The sequence below is a fragment of the Miniopterus schreibersii genome (genome assembly GCF_964146895.1).
Source record: "Miniopterus schreibersii genome assembly, chromosome: 15".
NCBI classification, from domain to species: domain Eukaryota; kingdom Metazoa; phylum Chordata; class Mammalia; order Chiroptera; family Miniopteridae; genus Miniopterus; species Miniopterus schreibersii.
Window position 1 is genome coordinate 9,656,054 of NC_138115.1, and position 13,637 is coordinate 9,669,690.

The window sequence follows — 13,637 nt, forward strand, 5'->3', positions numbered from 1 at the left end:
AGTGGGGAGGGGACAAAACCATCCCATTAAGAACCACTCATGTAGACAGAGGAAAGAAGAGGTCTACAGACTGAGGCTTGGGTGTGCTCAGGTTTAGAGAGAAGATGAAGAAAAGCAACCGGGGGACTGAGGGGGCATCACCAGTGGGGTAGAGGAGAACCAGGAAAGGGAACTCACGCTTCACTTGTTATGTGAATGATTCTATATAGTTATCTTGATAAAAACCCTCTGTAAACAAATTCCTCAAGGTGCATAGAATTTGGTGGTATTTCATAGATGGTCATAACAACCCAGCTATGCCAAAAAAGGACTTATAACTTTAGTCATGGCCTTCTTCAAGAAAGCCGCTTCAACCACTTGGATTTTTGACAGGCCACTTCAAACACTGCCATCTCCATGACCCTGCTAATGACAGTAACTCACATTTATTCATCCAAGCCATATCATGTACTCACTGTCTAGTGCTTTGCCTGAATTACATAATCTACTCTTTATAACAACCCCATGAGGTAGGTATTTTGATTATCCCCAGTCTACAGATGAGGAAACTAAGACTCACAGAGGTTGTGTGTCTTGCCCATAATTGCCCAGCTTCTAAGAGATGAAGCTAAGACTCAAACCAGACCATCTGACTGTGGATCCCACATTTCTAAGCACAGCATCTTTAGATTTCCCCACAAGCTACACCCGGCTTGGTTTTCTGCCACTCAGTTTTCCAAGGTGCTGAGTCTCAACATGGCAGAAACCTTAAAAAGCAAAACAGAGCACCTGACAAGCAGGAGCTGTGGGAATGGAGCGGCACCAGAAGCTGACTGGCCCCAGATGGATCTTATTGCATACCTTGCTCCCATCTCTGAAAAGGAAGAAAAGGAAGCAGGCAGGCTGATGTGACCTCCCCCCCCCCCCCCAAAAAAAGGCTCTACTGTAAATGATAGCTAACATTTGTAAAGGCCTTGGAGGCACTGAAAGGTTTTTACAACCATTATCTACCCAGGGGGCTAACGAAGGCAAGTTTTGTTACTATCAAATCCACAGCAAGTGAGAGAACCTAGTCCAAACGTGAGAGATTGGCCCTTGTGTTGGACCTTTCAGGTACACTTGGTGGAGCACCTTCCTTTAACTTAAAGTCTCTCTGGTTCAAAGACAAGAGGAATACATGGACCTTACAGGTAGAAGTGCATGGCAGAAATATCTGCCCACATACTCAACCTGGGAAAGGACATGAAGCTGATTTCTATTAGGAGGGTATGTACAAGTTGGCATTGAAGGAAATTAAAGTTAATTCTGGCTCTTATCAATTAGTGAGCCTTCAAATTTATTATTTTGGAGTGAAAACCAAATCCAGTCATGAAGTTTTAGTTACACATGGGCCCAAGACAATCTGGCCAGCAGAGTTATCTTATCTGTTAGACTCAAGTAGGTACAGTGTCTGGGGCAAAAATGATTTTCAAGAGCCTAGGAAACAATCCAAACCTCAAAAGGAAATGGATTAACTCTAAAATAAAGATAACTGCAGAATCAAAAAAAAATTGAATTATCTTTTAAATGTAACCTACGTCTACTAGTTGATTGCAACTCATTCAATATTCATCCAGTTTTTACTATTTTACAAGATGTCCTGGAGTACCTTCAGTATGTTTACTATTATGTGAGTGGGAGTCCCAAAGTAAGAGTAGCTAGGCCCTGTGGAGGACCCGGTGGTCAGCGTAAGGAGAGTGGGATATGACTGGCAACGTAGGTAGTATTCTCACTCCGCTGAGACGGTGTCAGTATATCATGGTCCGGTCAAGTGATGGTGATATTTCTCCACAACTGAGATTTGTCACTTTTCAAGAACAACTCTCTGCCTCCAGATTGGGCCTATGCCACGAACTTTCCCCAATGCTTTAAGAAAACATCTCAGTCCTTACTGAAGGGCATTTGGCCAGCTGGCCCATTCACCATTTCGCTTTGAGACTCCTGGCATTTGTGACCACTCCTAGTGATTTCTCATAAATGTTAAACAGAGGAAAGAACAAATCTACAAGCCAGTCCTTGGAGGTAGAGGCAAGCATGGCTTACAACAGTGTCCTCAGGGACCCCTCTCTGTGAGATTATGGGAACCCACCCCATGAAAGCAAAACCAACAAAAGCTCCCATAATCCCCTCTGTCAAAGGCAACAAGGAGGTCTCACAGGATGGGGCTGGCTTGCCGGAGGGCATCCAAATCTCTGAAAGGCTGTCCCTGAGACCCTCCCCCACCTCCAAGTGCTACCTCTGTATGCCCAAAACAGCTTGGATACCCACTCAGAGCCACAAATGTTGGGGGCACTCAGATGCTGCTGAGGTTGGCTTACTGCTCATTGCCCTCCATGTGGGAGGCTAGATCTGGAGTGCCTTTGATGTGGTTAGGGCTTCCCCTGGGAGCACTTGACCACCAGTCATTTGAGAGACATTGGCTGCCTGCCTTGGCCTTGGGACATGTTGACACTCTTGCTCATTAGGGGACTTAGACAGTGCCTGTGGCAGCCTTAGCCAGCGCCATCAGGCCTCAGTCCAGTTCTCACACTGTGGAGAGACTGCCTCATTTGACACTGCAGGCAGGGCGGTTTTTCTCTGAGGACATAGGAGCTAGGAACTGTTTTTCCAAGCCAGCCAGATCATTAGGCCGGTGTTTATTAAGTGACTGTAATAGACTTTTTAACTGTGTGAAAGGACTATAAAATGTGTTTGGGCTCCCCAGGATGTACTAGTCTAACTGAGGACTCCAGCCCAATCTACAGGACAGAGAAGAGAACCAAGATGATGTGACTGAATACCAGATCAATTAGCTCTGGCTGTATAACAAGCCCTCTCAAAATGGAATGGCTTCAAACCACAGTTACTTATTTCATTCACTCATCTGCAGACTGGTTGACTTTGGCTCCTCACGCTCAGTTGGGCTCAGGCCTGCTCCACACAGTGCATTCTGGGATCCAGGTCCAAGGGATAGCAGATACCTAGAGAAAGCTCTGCTCATGGTAACCACAGAGGGACAGAAGAGCCAACCCAGCCACTTTAGCACATTTCAGGCCTCTATTTCCATCACATCTGCTAATACCCCATTGCCCAAAAACTCACATGGATAATTTCAAAGTCAAGTTGCAGAGATATATGCTCTGCCCAGAAGAGGGCCAAAGCAAATAGTCACCTGAACAAACCCAACATCAGTGGGGCAGAAAGAAAACTCTCCTCTTGGGGAAGGCAGTAGAGAGTGAAGCTCTTTGAATAATAATACTCTGATCTAACTCAAGAGAAGGCCAGAGAAGAAAGATAAGTGGGATGGGGGTGACAGGAGTGTGCCACGCACTCAGAGAAGGAAGGAAGTCCAATAAAGGGAGAACAAATTCTCAGCGCCTTCTCTGTTGCCATAGCTACCAAAACATCAAACCTGAACTCAAGTCCCAATTTTATTTTGCCCAGATTGAGAAACCACAAATGCCATTGCTCAGACGGTTTAGAAACATCTCACATCTCAATGTTTTATTCTAGTAACTCTGAGATGTCACTGAGTAATTATGGAGGGCTTATTGATGATCAGGCTGGGAAGCATTTTCTCATCTAATTCTACCAAGAGAATGCTCAGAGGGAAGCACTATTAAATACCCATTTTATAGGTAAGAAAATAGAGGCTGCAGGAGGTTCAGTCACCTGCTCGGTCACTGAGGTAGAAAGTGGCACAGCTGGTGTGGGACCTAGACTGCCAGAGTCCAGACCCTTAATCCTGTGCTGCCTGGATAATGCGAACTACCCTTTAGTAAGAACTCACATTGTGCTTGGTGCTTCTCTCAATTCATTGAGGGACAGGCAATAGGAAACCTGTAAGATAGATGCTGCTAATGTCCATTTTATAGACCTGAGAAGTGAAACCTGAGAGGCTAGTAAATTTGTCTGAGACAATAAAGCTGTTAGATGATAGAAGCACATCAGTCTGACTCTGAAATCCTTCCCTGCTGCAGCAGCTCCCTCACCTGTACGAGCCGGGCGTGGCCAAAGTGGCCTCAGGGCTCCTTTCAGCTCAGGCTGTTGCTGTGTCTCTCGAGTCTTCTCTCATTGGGTTCCCACCCTCAGTGGAACTGGTTGGAATACAAAGAGGTTTGCCATGCATTTCCTCTTTTTTTTTTTTTTTTTTTTTTGTCGTCCTGGTCAAGTTCCCTTTTTTTTACTTTCTTTTTATTGTTGACACTATTACAGGTGTCCCCATTTCCACCCCCCTTTGCCCACCTCCACCCAGCCCCCAGCCCCTTCTCCCTGGCCATCAGCCGTTGCCTGTGTCCATGGGCTATGCATGTATGTTCTTTAGATATTCTCTTCGCCTTCTGTCATCCAGTCCCCTCACTCCCCTCCCCCCTGACAGCTGTCAGTCTGTTCCATGTGTCTATGCCTCTGGCTCTGCATTTTCTAATTCCCTGGCCTGGGTCTCCTGACAGCTCTGGTCTAGCTGACTCTAAGGTGGCTTTTGTTAGCAGCATCTATCTTTTGTGCACCCACGAGCCTTCTGGAGGCTGCAAGGTGTCCCAAGGCAGATTCGAGTTCTAAAGACACAATTAACCATGGGCCTTCCAGGTGTTTATGAGAATCACGGGTTACAACCATAATAACCAGCTCAGGTTGTAAGCGTAATTACAGGGAAAAGCCCAGTGTAGGAAATTAAATAGGAGTTGGTTGGCTGAGTCGCAAAGAGGAGAAAGCGAATGGACAGATTCCCAGCAGCCTCTTGAGAGCTCCTTTTGGTTTTTTGCCTGTCATGCAGTGAGCAGTTCATCTTTTCTAAAGGTCCTTAGAAACTTGGAATAAACTGATGATTAGAGGAAGGCAGCTGGGTGGTGGAAATGCAGGGGAACCTCAGCTGGGAGACACACATCATTTCCAATGACAAAAAACCTCACCTCCTTTCACAATGACAGGGTATCTGTGAACTCCATCCCAGGGAAGGCAACGCTGGCACTCAGGCCATGTGATGTGTTGTCACCTCTATGATTTAGCCCTTGACAGATCCTCCCTGCTTCACCCCGTCTCAGGACACCCAACCTCAGGCTCACTGCATCCTGCCCCACAGCCCTGCATACCACCCCACCCTCCCCAATCCCACACTTCCCTGTTACCCCAATGGTGGGTTTTCCATTTAGATTTTCCTTTGACCACCTATACGTTTTCTTATGTGTCAGCCTCCAATGAAGAATACAATCTAAGCTCCCAGAGCTGGATATGATCTTGAAATCTCCCCACTCTAATGGATTTCTGCTTTCCGGTCTGGCATACAAAGAGCTTGGAAGGGTCGGTTCCCATCCCCACAACAAGAAAACAGCAGAACAAACTGAAAATCGACAACTCTTCTTAGGTCCACCAGAGAATTTAGGTCACAGGACAAACCGCTGCCCCCAAAATCAGAAAGACAGGCAGGTACAGGGCACCCCGGCCGACTGCGGCAGAAGGCCAGGAGCAGAAAGGGCTGCTTGAACCCATGGAGCTCCTCCTGCCCAGAACATCACACTCAGCTTCCCCAAAAGGTGAGAAGGCAGACCAAACAATAAAACACACGTGAAGAGACAGAGCAAGCCTCAGAACCAGACTCAGGTGTGGCGGTGGGGTTGGAGTTATGAGGCAGACTTTAAAACAGCTATGGTTAATGTGGGCTCTAGTGAGAAAAATACGTGGGCAACACGTAAGAACAGATGGGTGCTATGAACAGAGAGATGGAAACTCTAAGAAGGAATCAAAAGGAAATCCTAGAAATCCAATATTCAGGATCTTGTCTTCAGGACAAAAACATATATCAGCCCCATTATACAGGTAAGCAAACTGAGACTCTGCCAGTGGCCTGTCCAAGTCCACACATCTAAAGAGAAAATAAGGATTGACACACAGATCTCCTGTATTTGAATGAAGTGTCGTACATATTATTCCATCAGGCCTTCGACAGGCACCTGGCACTGAACTAAACACTGGAATACAACAGTTGGCAAGATGGACTTGGTCCCTGCCCTTAGGAACTTTACAGTATAGGATTTCCTTGAACTCCTCTTTAACCGTATCAGAGATAATCAAGCACTGTTACAGTTAACTTTCAACTTGAATCTCATCTCCACGTGTGTATATGTGTGTGTGGAGGAATTCACAATCAGTGAATTCATTTCTTCCACACATGCCCACTGAGCATGCCCCGTGTGCCAGGCACTGTGCTCGGTGCTGGGGAGAGAGCAGTGCGGGAAGCAGATCCCTGCCCTTGTGCAGTTAGCATTTTAGCAGGAGACAAACGGAAGAAGAAGGCAGCACAGGTGGTGATTGCTGGCCCTGTATTCGAATCCCACCCACCCTCCCCCGGCACCTCCGGCCTTTCTTTTCTGATTTATTTTGCTCCATAGCATTTTGTGATATATTTAGGGGGCATGAAAGACCGGTGATGAAGTGGGTGTGGGCTAAGGAGGAGAAAACGATCCTGTTCGGGTGGCCAGCAGCCCCTTTGACTAAGCCGGGGATGCCTTGGAAGGACAGATGTGAGGGAAGAAAGCTAACGCTGAGGTTCGCACACATTTGGTTTCACATTCCTGCGGAGGGGCCAGTCCAGTGGAAATGCCGGTAGGCCAACCCGAGCCCTCCTCTCTCCGCCTCTCAGACAACCCAATTTCTTCAAAGCAGACATCTCATTTATGTAGATGAGAGGTAGTTGAGCTCTCCGAGTGCACTGAGGGCCCCGATTCCCATCCTACCAATTCGTTGATGAGAGACACGCTGCCATGGCGTGACTGATCCACATGGCATAGAATATACCAGGTGGTACGCCTGAAAGGCAGGCCGAAAGGTTTTCATGCGACCATCTCCAGGCAATTACTAACTTTCCCTCTTAGCAATGGGACCAAGACATTTCATTCCCTAAAATGAACACTTCTCCCTTGTTAAAGCCCACAGTTAATTTTATGAACCAAACCAATTTAACACCCAGCTCACATGAGCCATATACCTTGAATAAGTGCAAATCCAGGCTTCGTGGCGTGAATTATGGCCTTATGCTGAGCATTGCCATAGCAACTAATGATATCATCCCCCAGCACCACCCTGCACAAAATCCGATTCTCCGAGGGTCCTTACTTGCCGAGAGTGGATGTGTTCTTGGCTTGCTCACTTACGCCTTTGTAAATATCACTCTGCTGTCAAAGGTTCGCAGGGGATGTTTGCTGTCATTTTGGGAGGTATATTCCCTTTGTGGCAAATGTTGTTTTTTGTTCCTAAAGGGGGTGGGGGAAATTCTAATGAAAATGACTGTATTTGATTAGCAACATTTGTTGATAACATATGGTCTGAGGAGGCTTCCGCAAATAAGAGGCTTTAAATAGTAAACAGAGATGTGACTGCAACGAAGCAGATGCTCTCCAAACACACAGTAGACGGTGCTTTGCCTGTGGATTTCCCCCTCCTTCCCCCCAAGCATATTTCCCTCCCCTAGTTTCTCCCCCAGATCAAAGTGTTCACTTTCAAAGCAGTGGCTCTGTGGGATAAGTTGGGAGAAATAATGTGCTGTGACTTTAAAAGTCATCTCTGCCCCCCCTCCCCAAAATATGAATTATCTGCTACTCATGTTTATTATTTGGTATTAATAATGATGTAGTGTGACTAAATGAGTCAGCCAGCTCAAGTGGATCTGGAAGCAGCATTTGGGCACCACGTGTCTGAAATGCTACAATACACACTCCCAAATTTTCCAGTGCGCCAAGACTGCTGGAGAGAGCCCCGTGCAGAATTGAGAGCAGAAAATTGCATGACCGTGGAGCGAGCTGTCCTCATCAGTGGTGCTTACTCTTCATCTTTATGGACGAGCTCAGGCAAACATACCCTAACCTGCAAATGAAAATAAAACTATCCCATTAGACTGAGCCAGAGATTTAACTGGGTCTAGAAGGGGTCGGTAAACTCTTTCTGGAAACGACCAGAAAATAAGCATTTGTAGGCTCGTTGGCCATATGGTCTCTGTCCTAATTACTCACCTCTGGCTTTGAAGCACAAAAGCAGTCTCAGCGACAGGTAAACAAATGAGCTTAGCCCTGTCCCAATAAAACTATTTATGGGCACTCCATGTCAGTTTCACATGATGTTCATGTGTCAAGAAATATTGTTCTTCTTTTCATTATTTTCAGCCATTTAAAAATGTGAAAACCATTCTTAGCTCATAAGCCATACATAAGCAGGTAGTTGGCAGGCTTGGCGCATGGGCTATAGTTTACCACCCCCTGGTCTATAATCCTGATATGAAAGACATATTTTTTGTGCTTTCTATGTGCTGGATATTGAGTTGAACAATGTGTATGTAAGAGCTTATCTCCTACTTGTCTTTCCATGGACCCTCTGAGGTCAGTACTGTTCTTATCTCCAATTTACAGACGTAAAAGCCAAGGTTCTAACTCACACCTACTAAGCGTAATCATTTCTGCACACGGCATCTCCCTGAGTAGAATATAATGTCCGCAAGGGCAGTGCTGATACCTTGTTCACCTTTAATCCACAGCAGCACCTAACACGGTGACTGGTACATGGCAGGCATTCAGGAAGAGCTGTCTAAATGAGGGGAGAAGTGAGGGGCTGATTAGGTAGGATCCCTAAGCAGTGGAAGTCAGAGCTCCATCCAGTCCATGTAAGTTACAGGAGCACATGGTGCATGGAGGCTAGTGCGGTGGACTGTTCATCTATTTATTCCCCACCCTCTTGCAAAAGGGATTTGGTTTGGGTAGGACACACATGTCTCAATACTTGTTTCTTCACATTTGGAAGTCTGGAGGTGATGGCCTTTCTATAGTCTGTGCTTGTCTGCTGATGGCTGAAAAGACCAAAAGTAATAATAGTAGTTTATAAGCTGGTGGCACTTTCTAGCAGCATACCTATTGGCATCACATTGCTTCCAGCCCTTGGCCTCATCAGCTAACCACCCCTTGACCTCCAGAGACCTGCACCTTGCTCCTCTGAGTGCAGTCCCACTGTTGTGCATGCTCTTCTGAAAAACATCGAATCCTCAGGAAGATAAAGCCCTGGTTTAAAAGAGGCAGTCACGCCCTTGGTTATCTCATGTGTCACATCTCTCCAGAATTCCCTGAAATTGTCACTTCGTCCTAGTCATTAAACAAATATTTATTGTATGCTGGGCCCTGTGTTGGATGCAGGAGATTTTATAAAAAGCACTCAAACTATATTATGATACTGTTATGAATTATCGAGAGACAGTAAGTTCTGTGGTTTAATGCATGGGCTTTGGGCTTAGAAACTCTAAGTTTCAATTCCAGCTCTGTGATAGCCTGAAGCCCTGGCCCAGTTACTTAACCTCTCCAAATCCTAGTTTCTCCATTTATCAAGTGGGAATAGTAACAGAATAGACTTCACGGAGTTGTCAGAGGGATTAAATGAGATAATCCATCGAAAGCAATCAGCCCAGGTCCTGGCAAACCGTAAGTACCCAATAATTGGGGACTATTTTTAGCATTTTTGCAAGCTAGCTGTACAGTGTGAATACAGTGGTAGATAAGATTGGGTCACAGAAGGGGGACCCTTTACACATTGTACTTAGTCTGCCTGTGTTAAGAGAGAAGTTAGTCAACCTTCCCAACCATCAGCCTCTTCAAAGTATAATTTTATTTCAGTCTTCGGAAACTTTTAAGATGAAGTATTCATCTTAATAGCCACAGCCAGTGTGCATCAGAGGAAAGGAAATGAGCAGAGAAAAGCAAACACTGAGAAGTAGATTGGCTGGTCAACGTGCGGCCCCCAAGGCCATGGCTGCTGCGTCCTGCACTGGCTAATCTAGCTATAGGTGTGTCGCAGTCTGTACTGAACATATGAAAACCCAAACTGAGAAGCTGGAGCAGCCCAGGGTCCCGTCAGTCTCGAAGCAGAATTCTCCCTTTGAGCTCACAGGTAACTGATGTTAACTGGATCAAGCCACAGAGGAGCGAGTCGGGGAAGGTGTGAGGAAGATAATAGGGTGGCGAGGATAAGAGCTTAGGTTGTGGAGTGAGACAGATGTTTGTTCCCTGCCTGTGACCCTGGACACCTTGCTAGCCTCTCTGAGCCTCAGTTTTTCATCTGTAACGATGGGGATATAATTGTAACTCTTTTACAGGATGGTCAAGATAAAGTGTATGTGTGACTATAGAGCATTTTAGAGGTAGGAATTTGTGCTTTGCGCAGAGTAATCTCTGAAATATTAGCTGTTTTTATTATAGATAGTCAGGTCTCTCCATGGCTGGAAAAAGACAGAGTGGACATTTTCATGATGATTCTTCCCAAAGGGGAAGGATGCTAACAATTAAACCTCCTTACTCCTAAGAATAGAAAGCATTGCCGATGAGAAGGCAGGGTGATTTTCACAGTCCATTGTCAACACCAGCGACAGCCGGTCTCTGCCTCCGTCCCTGCTCCGTCCAGGCTGAACAGATTGGAGGGGCACCGGCTCAGAGCCTGACCGTGGGCTTCGATCCATGCAGCTGCACAGGCCCCATGCTCAGACAGGACCTGTGCTGGGTATAATGCTCTGTTGTTCCTTCTTGAAATTCTTAATAATTTTACCTTTGAACTTAGTTTGTAAGTGAAGTTTGATGAAACAATGGAACATGCATTTGAGCAAAGGAAATGCTCAGAGAGAGGGAAATGCTATACATCTTCGTGCCGCGGATGGCACTTTTGTCATGCTTTGTAAATAAGGAGCCCCTCATTTCAACTTTGCACTGGGCCCTGCAAATGATGCAGCCAGTTCTGATTAGACTGGAGACTGTCTCTTTTTGCTGCTCCACTGGGCCAGGTTACCGTTCTGAAATCCGATGGATAAAGTGGATTCAGTAGAGACCTACGGACTTGAGTTGAGCCAAGGGTCATGGTAGGAAGCCAGAAGCACAGCTGCAGGTCTCATGGAAAGGAAAAGCAACTCAGGGTCTGGTGAACAGGGGTGGTCAGGGCAGCCTCCAGCAGCTTGGCTTCCATCCAGCTGACCAGGTCTTGGAGGCCTCGCCCTGGCCCAGTCTGGGTCATGTCGAGTGCCTTATGAGCTGAGCATTTTTGGGTAGCAGCAGGGGTCCAGGCAGACTAGATTAGTGCCTGCTAAGCAGGCCACAAACTCCCTACAAACCAGGCCGAAGAACACTCTCATGGGGGTGCAGTGTGGGGAGCCCCCAGGCACTGGGATCAAGGCCTCTTTGTGTCTCAGTGTTAAAGCATCTCATTCTAGAACTGTTTTGGTTTCCAGCAGGAATCTTCCTCATCCCTATGATCAAGCATGATAAATGCCTAAAGAGATTAATAGCACAATTAATCATAAAGAATAAATTAATGCTCATGTTTTTTGCCAATATTGCTAATCATTAATAGTACTTATTATTGATAATCATGACAATAACAGAAGCGAGGGCTGAAAATTAGAAATTAAGAGATTTGGGTTCTACCCCAACTTAGTTGCAATTCGCTGGCATAAAATATGCAAGATCTTGAGTTTCTCCTCAGTTTTATGATCTGTGAAATAGGGATGACAGTCGCTGTTTTACTTCTTAGCTTGTGTAGTAGGGAGGACATTGCCTAAATTGCTTGCCCAGCAAAGGGACAGACTTAGTAGGTGCTAATTACATATGTGTTAAATAGATAACACAAAATACAAGTGATCATGGCTGTTACTAGAATACATCTTAAGTATCTTTATTTGGAGAAGGGAAAGTAGCCAAAATGTGCTGTGCTCTTGTCCTATTCCAAGCCTGCTACTATTTTCTCTGCGAAATGAGGTTATTTTATAGCTGAGCAAACTGAGATACAAGGACACTAATTAATTTGCCTCAAGTCCCACGGTTTGTAAGTAACTAACCTGGGTTTGAACTAAGGATATCTCATTCAAAATGCTATGCCTTGTCACATCACCTTTGCTAGGACAAAGATTGCCTTATCTCAGGGGCTCGCTGCAATTGCTGATGACCAAAGTTAAGAGTTTCTTTCTGTGCATCTAACATTTTGCTGTTGTGTTTGAAACCTGTAACTTCTCTTTCTGTCTCATGTCCTTGTCAGTGTCTTCTTTTCTCTGTTGTGACTGTTATGCTTCCCCATGGATGTGGGCTCTCCTTGCCCTCCTTGTTACGTGCTCTCTTGTCAACTCTCTAGAGCCTTCAGGTCTTTGAGCTGATTTGCATGCAACAGCGAGATTTCTATCGCTTACAAAAAAAATACAAACAATGAACAGAGGAAAATAATCAAGCCTGTGTTAGTCAAAAAAATGCCCGTGCAAATGTCAGTGACAAAACAGGCCAGAAGAAAATGTGAAAAGGGCCACCCAATGATGGCAAGAAGCCCTGTGATTTTCACTCTCCTTTCCAGAAGGTGGGAGGACAGTCCCCACCTTTATGGAAAGCACTGGAATAGGTGTCCCAAGCCTTGGAAGTATGCTGATGAGCGCAGTTCTTGCAGCATTGTAAGGACACCATCATGTTTGTCGACACATAAAGACATGGCCTCCCACCTAGGTCTCTATCCCAAGGGAATAATCAGAGATGAAATAAAAAAAGTTATGTCTGTCCCAGTCTCATTAATAAGTAAGTTATAATGTATCCAGAAGATACAATATTAGAATTAAAAATAATATTTTAATGAATATTTTACAATATAGAAATTGACCACCATAGAAGGTAAAATGAATAAACGTCTCTATACAAAGTTTCATCCATTCCCATTTCCTAGTTTTATAAAAGAATGTGTTTGGCATCATTCATTTATTCAACATAACTCAGTAAGTGTATCCTATGTGCTAAGCACTAGCTATGCAACATAAACAAAGCACAGTCTACGTGCTTATGGGACTTACAGAATAATAGGGGATTCGGCTACAAAAATCAGACTAATTAATAATCAATGATGGCCAGGACAGAAAATTAGATAATACGTTTGAGAGAATTTAACACTGGAGCCAAATTTACAACGGGAAATCATGGGACATGTTCTCTGGGAAAGTGGTGTTTAAGCTGAGCCCGTAAGAGGCAGCCAAGAGAAGGGTAAGATGGGAGGAAGCACTGCCAGCAAAGGGAACGGCGCATGCAACAGCCCTGAGGTGGCCCAACCAGGACGCCTGTGACACCGGAGCGGATGCATCAGAGACCATATCAGGGGGTCTGGATGGCATCTTGTGTGCGCTGGCGCGGGTACCATGGCAGGGTTTAGGGCAGAGGCTCCGTGCAATCCAGTTGACACTTCCCGAAGGTCATGCTGATTTCAGGCACAGAGTGGGTGGAGATGGCCCTATGAGACTAAGAATGGTGATGAGTGAATGAGGAAGCCACATCTGAGGGGCTCACGTCAGCCCCCGGGCGCTCTACCCAGGTGCTAGGTAAGCCAGGCTTTCCTCTGGGGTGAGCTGAGGCTCAGGTTGCTACAGGCCATGGGCGGGAAGGGAATTTACCACATCATTCCTTCTATCTTTCACGACAGGCTGAGCGCCATCCACTCTTCCACTCGTCTTTGAATGCCCAAGAAGTAGGGCGCCTCACCACCCCACTTCCCACTGTTACTGAAGTCTCATTTTAAAGTCAGGTGCTGGCTCGGACCAAATGAAACCCCATCTCAAAATCTAGACTCCAGCTTCCAAGAACTAGGGATCCCAAGGGTGGGAGGAA

At 45.8% G+C, this 13,637-nt stretch overlaps 1 protein-coding gene across 11 annotated transcripts in view; it reads left to right on the forward strand.

Annotated features, from left to right (window-relative positions):
- CADPS (calcium dependent secretion activator) overlaps window positions 1-13,637 on the forward strand; it is a 434,736-nt gene that overhangs the window by 239,922 nt on the left and 181,177 nt on the right. The window lies entirely within an intron of this gene.